A 6000-nucleotide genomic window follows, 5' to 3' on the forward strand; every position below is an offset into this window, starting at 1 on the left:
GGACACTTCCAGGGATCCAGGGACAGCCACAACTTCCCTGACAGCTTCTCTGTGCATCTGCAGTGAGCACCAAGCCCAGGAAATGGTGGCCCATCTCCAGCTTGGGACATCCTAGATGTCCCCAAGATAAACATGGTGGCTGCCAAAGTCAACTGGACAGGCACATCTTGGGACGTGTCATGACTTCAACACAAGGTCTGCTCTTGATAGGACGAGAAGAAATAGTTTCTAGCTGAATCGGGGGAGGTTCAGGTTGGATATTGGGAAAGGTTCTTCATGGAAAGGGCTGTCCAGCCCTGGCACAGCTGCCCAGGGCAGTGGTGGAGTCCCCATCCCTGGAGGGGTTTAAAAGCCATGTGGATGTGGCACTTGGGGACATGGGTTAAAGGTGGCTTTGGCAGTGCTGGGGCAGCAGCTGGACTCAGTGATCTCACTGGCCTTTTCCAAGCGAAACCCTTCCATGATTCCATGATTCTACAGGGGTTTCTCTTCGCTGCAGCATTTCCCAGGTGCCCGATGATCCGTGTGCGCTGCTCCTTGGGAAGGTCCCCAGTGCTGCGGCAAAACTATTTCAGTGCAGCAGCTCCATTCTGCCAGCTGCAATAAATTCCTTTGCTGGTGCTGCTTGTCTGAATCGAATATAGTTTATTTCATTTTAAGAAGTCCTTTTTCTTTTTCTTTTTTTTTTTTTTTTCATTTCAGGAAAATGAATGTTAGAGCCAGATAAGAAACTATAGTCTGCTTTCAAGAAGGTTACAAGAAAACTGCATCTTGCATTACTAATCCTTTATCTTTCATGTTAACAAAAAGATTACTGACATATTTTTGAATGAAAGAAAATAAAATAGCAAACGCATCTAAAGAACTGTGTAACTTTCATGCAACACACAAATCGGTTGTTAAACGGGGCAAAAAAAAAGAAGGAGAATGAAGGGAAAATTCATAATACATTTCCCTTTGTAAAGTGAGCAAATCAACTTTCTATAATAAGAGAAAACTAGTGGAGGACTAGAAGATGCTCCTTTCATGAGCAGAAAACCATGCTATTTTTGCCAGAGGCTGGATTCAGGCAGCAGAGGAGGAAATCTCCCTTGCTCAGGTTTTCCAGGCAGGAGATCAGGAGATGCCAGCCCTGGCACAGCCATCCTGCTGCATCCCATAGCTCCTTCCAGCAGCTCTGGCTCCAAAGAGCTGTAGATCTGCCCAAACTCAGAGAGGGGGGAACATGTCCCACCACAGGGACATGTCTAGGACAGACAGCCATCAAAGAGAGCCTGGATGGTGGCAGATGGAGCTCGCAGCAACCCTGCCTAGTGGAAGGTGCCCCTGCCCCTGGCACGTTGGAATGAAATGAGCTTTAAGGTCCCTTCCAACCCAAGCCATTCTGGGAGTCCATGATTCGATGATCTTTATCCTCCCTGCACCAAATCCACCCGTGAGGAGCTCTCTGGTGCTTCTCTCCCAAACCTCCCTAGAAATCCTAGCCATGATCTTCAGCCCTGCTTTTCTAGAAGAAAACATCCCCCTGCCTTGGCACAGAGTGGTTCATTAGGAAACCCATAATTGAATTCCCTGACCATTCAGTTCTAAAACCCCTTTGATCGAGAATTAGTTAATTACATTGGGCCCGGTCTATTCCTTGTCACAAATTTTGCCCATGTCCCCCAGATATGCGGCGGCAGGATCCGCTCCGCATTGTGTCCTTTGAAATGCATTTAGGAGCCTTTGAAGCTCTCCCCCCTTAATGACGCATTGTTCGTTAATAAGTTGCCTGTAACGTTTCCCCATTAGGAAATAGCTGTCTGCGGCTCACTTGGGCTTCAATGAGGAATAATAATCCAAATGTAATTGATAATGTTGGAGAATAAACGGGGAGAGGGGCTACCTGGGGAATGGGCTGGAGCGGGGCGCAGGGGGAGAGCGGGGTCCCCGCAGCCTCCCCGCCACCGCCCGACCTTGGGCGGGCTCGCCCCGCCAGAAAATCCGTTTGACTTTGAGACAGGGCCTCGATCAGGACTCACGGAGCCTGATAAGAGCCGGGGAGATCACAGGTGGGGAGTCTGGGCAGCCGGCCCTGCCCCCAGCACGCTGGCTCTCCGGGAAGGTGAGAGGAGATAAGGAGCATCTGGAAGCGTGGCGGGAGAGGAGGCAGATCGGGAGATAACGCTGAGATGGGCAGATCGCGCCGCGCTCGTCTCGGCAAGGACGGGTTTAATGAGGCGGGTGGGGGGCTCCGCAGGGGAAGGTGGGGACGACCCTTCCTTCTTCTCCTCTAAGACCAGAGCCCAGTTGTGCCCTCTCCAAGCAGCAGCAGCTCAACAAAAAGCCTACGCCAGACTCCCCAGAAAACATCCTTTTTTACTAAGGTCGCACCCCGCAGCAGCAGCACTGTGGTGGGGCTCTGCCCAAAAAACCCCCAGAGCTGCTTCCTGGGGTGTCCGACCATGCCGGGCATCCTGCATCCAGGCAGGATCCTCCTGTTCCCGGCCACCTGCAGCTCCCAGCCACAGGGATTTGACTCTTCCTTTTGAAATAATTGTTGTTTTCCCCCAAAAAAAGATGAGCTCTCAAGCGGGAATCTGCCAGAGTGACTTCCCCCTGTGGCTCTGCAGATGGCCTGTGCCGGCAGTGAGGGCAGCTGTAGGATCACGCTCCTGCCATGGAACACTTTCCTTGTTAAATGTCCCTGTGTGACTCCAAAGAGTCTGGATAAGAAAAAGATTAAAAACCCTAGGGAGGTGACCCGGATATGTAGGAAATCCAGTTGGGAACACCTGCCTAGCCAGGCAGGAGCGTGCAGGGAGCAGGAACAGAGAGCAGGAGAGGAGCTCCTACCCAAGCTCTGTCCCACCTTGTCCAGCAGCAGGAAGGTGGAAGGGGATGCTGTTCCCAGCTCTTCCCTGCTGCTTCCCCCCACAGCCTGCCGTAGTTTTCCCTCTGCTGGGAGAAAGGGAGCCCGTGGGCACTGCCAGCCCCAGCCCAGCACATCCCTCCTGCCAGGGATCAGGCAGAACCCACAGAAGGCTGCAGGCACGCATGGAATTTGATTTCCAAGAGAAACTGAGCTGGGCTCAGTCACACAATTAACCAGGTGGAATATAATCAGGGCTAGGAATTCTCAGAGCCTTCCCTCCCAGCATCATCCACTGGAGGTGCTCAGCCATGCAGCATATTTTGCAAAAACTGACATAAAATCCAGAAAGTTTAAACAAAAGGGTTAAATATTTCCCTTTCCTTCTCCATCCAACCCCAAAGCACTGAATTTAGGAGTTAGGAAAGCATCGGTTTGCTTTAACTCCTACCAAAATAACCTTCAATTGCTGTTTTGCTCCTTCAGCACCCGCCCCCAGCCCTGCTCCCTGCACAGCGCTCCGGGCGCACGGTCCCCGCTCTTGCACATCCCTCTGCCCGTACATCCTCCTGCACATCCCTCCGCTTCCAGGTCTCTCTGCCTTGGAATCTGCTCACATCCCTCGCAAGGTCTCGTCTCTTCCATTTGCTTCTATTGCCCTCTGCTGGGCTCTGGCAAAGGGAAGGATGGCGCCCTGTGAAGTTTCCTCTCCCTCTTTCCCTCCTCTGCTGCCCTCTCCTCTCCTTTCCCTCTGCAATTCTGGGGGATCTCAGAGCCCCATTTGGGGTGCCAGCATCCCTCAGGGCTGTGCACACATCCTGGAGAGGCAGCTCCCTCCCACAGCACCACTCACACGCTCATGGGCACGACCAGCCATGGCCACCTCTGGGTGACAGGGCACATGTGACCAGCTCCATCTCTTCCGCCCAGATTTGGGCCAGACTTTCCCCATGACACCTCAGGTTTTAGCTTTTATATTTTTGAGATTCTGTGCTGCTTTAGTGTGTAGTTCTGAGCTTCATATGAGGGGATGGTGAGCTCTCTTCACAGAGCTGGGAGACAAAACAATTCCTTCTCCAGCTGGGGACCAAGGACAAATGATCCAAATCTCAGGCCTAAGAGCACAAACAATGTGGGCTGAAGAGAGAAAAACAAGAAGGATGGGACTTTATAACATAAAGCTAATTGGACAATTAACTCCAATATGGAAATGGACCAGAACTTATAAAAGTGAGAGATGTTGTGACCAGTCATGCATTTTGTGACCATTTTGTGCCTAAATTGTATCCACTGAGGCCTTCTAATAAGTCCCTCCTTTATTCTTTAGCTCTGTCTAGCCTCTGCTCTAGGTCAGCCTTCACAAGGCATCACCCACAGACCCAGAGCAGGATGGAAGGAGCATCCCGAAACCACAGCTCAGGGAATGCACAGGGTGGATCACATATAAAACAGAGGAAAAAACAACGCCTGGAAAGAGTTTTTGCCACAACCAAAATGGGGGTTGCAGTCACTGGGGAGAACCTTCAGATTGCCCAGGCAGCAGTTGAGGTGGAGGCTGAATCCCTCATTCAGGGACTTGGGGTTCAGTGAGCGAGCAGATGGTGGGAAATGCAGGATCTGAAGTGGCAGGGGTCCAACAGAACCAGATGGCAATGAAGTGCTGCCCTGAGTCACAGAATCATGGTAGCATAGAATCATAGACCATAGAATCACGGAATCACAGAATCATGGAATCACAGAATCATGGAATTGTGAAATCACAGAATCATGGAATTGTTTAGGTTGGAAAAGTCCCCTAAAAGCACCAATTGTTCCCCCAGCACAGCCAAGCCCACCCCTAATCCAAAAACCTAGAACTAAAATCAAGACAGTTTAAACAAAAGGATTAAGCATCTCCTTTCTCCATCCAACACCAAAACCATTAATTTTGCAGTTTTGAAAACATTGTTTTTCTTTAACTCTTACCAAAGTGGCCTTGAATTGCTCTGTTTTGCCACATCCACACACTTTTTGAGCCGTCCTAGGGATGGGAAGGAAGGGACAGTGGCTCTCATTCAGAAGTGATCTTTGCTGGCAGAACAAAAATGCATCAAGGTGCTGACACCTTGAGACCAAGGAGCATCAGCAACACCAAGGGAAGACCCACAAAGCCCTGAGGACCTCGGGAAGAGGAGGGAAAATGGGAGCCTTGGCTGGTTGTGGTGGCTGTGTCCCACTGTCAGGGCCTGGGAGCAGTTTGGGGCGGTGAGCAGAGCTGAGCTTTGAGTGTCCCACTGGGGCTGTGCAGTAAATTCCAGGCCAGATCCCACAGATGTGCTGCTCCATCACAAGGACATCCATGCCTCATGCTGGGCCACCACCAGCCAGCTCAGGAAAGGAACAAATTGGCAGCATTCAGAGGAATAATCTGTAGGCACACAGTTTGTGATGATCAGCCTCATCCCCAGTGGGCACAGCTGTGAGGAGCAGGTGAGCAGCACTGACAGCAGTGAGCCATGGAGTGCCCAGGTGCACTGAGCAACCACCAAAGGGAACAGAGGGCACACAGGTGCCATGCATGACCATGAGGGGATAAAAGGCTGGGCTAAAGAACAAGAAGGGCAGACCTTTGCAGCCTTCTGAAGAGGTAGGGTGTTACTCTGCATGGGTTGAAGCTTTCTGAAATTGTATGGTGCTACTCTGTGTATTGTGGCTGTCTCTACTGCCACAGCATTCTTCATTTCCAAGCATATAAGTTCTGTCCTTTGGCAAAGTAACACCCCCCTCAGCTTTTGCATTTTGTCAGGCTGAGCCCAAGGTGGAAAAGGGAAGAAACTGGAGACTGTTGGCCTTGGAGAACTGGGGAGATTTCAGCAGCAGATGTGCTGTGGGGGCAGATTGAGGCTCCCCTGTTTGCCTCCAGAGCTGGAGGGAAGGGATGGACCAGCAAGGACAGATCAAGGAGCAGGAGAAAGGACCAGGATGTCCTAGAACCCACTGGGGATGACCAGCTCTGATGGGGATGTTCTTTCCTCCTTCAACACAGTGGCATCTCCCACTGTTGCCCCATCCCATCAAGACCTGCTTCCCCCAGCAGCTGCAGAAAAATTTTGGAGGAGAGTTGCACAGGAGTGAAAAGAGGGAAAAATTACAGCAGGTCCTTGGGCACC

Source organism: Anomalospiza imberbis, chromosome 10, assembly GCF_031753505.1.
Source record: "Anomalospiza imberbis isolate Cuckoo-Finch-1a 21T00152 chromosome 10, ASM3175350v1, whole genome shotgun sequence".
NCBI lineage: Eukaryota > Metazoa > Chordata > Aves > Passeriformes > Viduidae > Anomalospiza > Anomalospiza imberbis.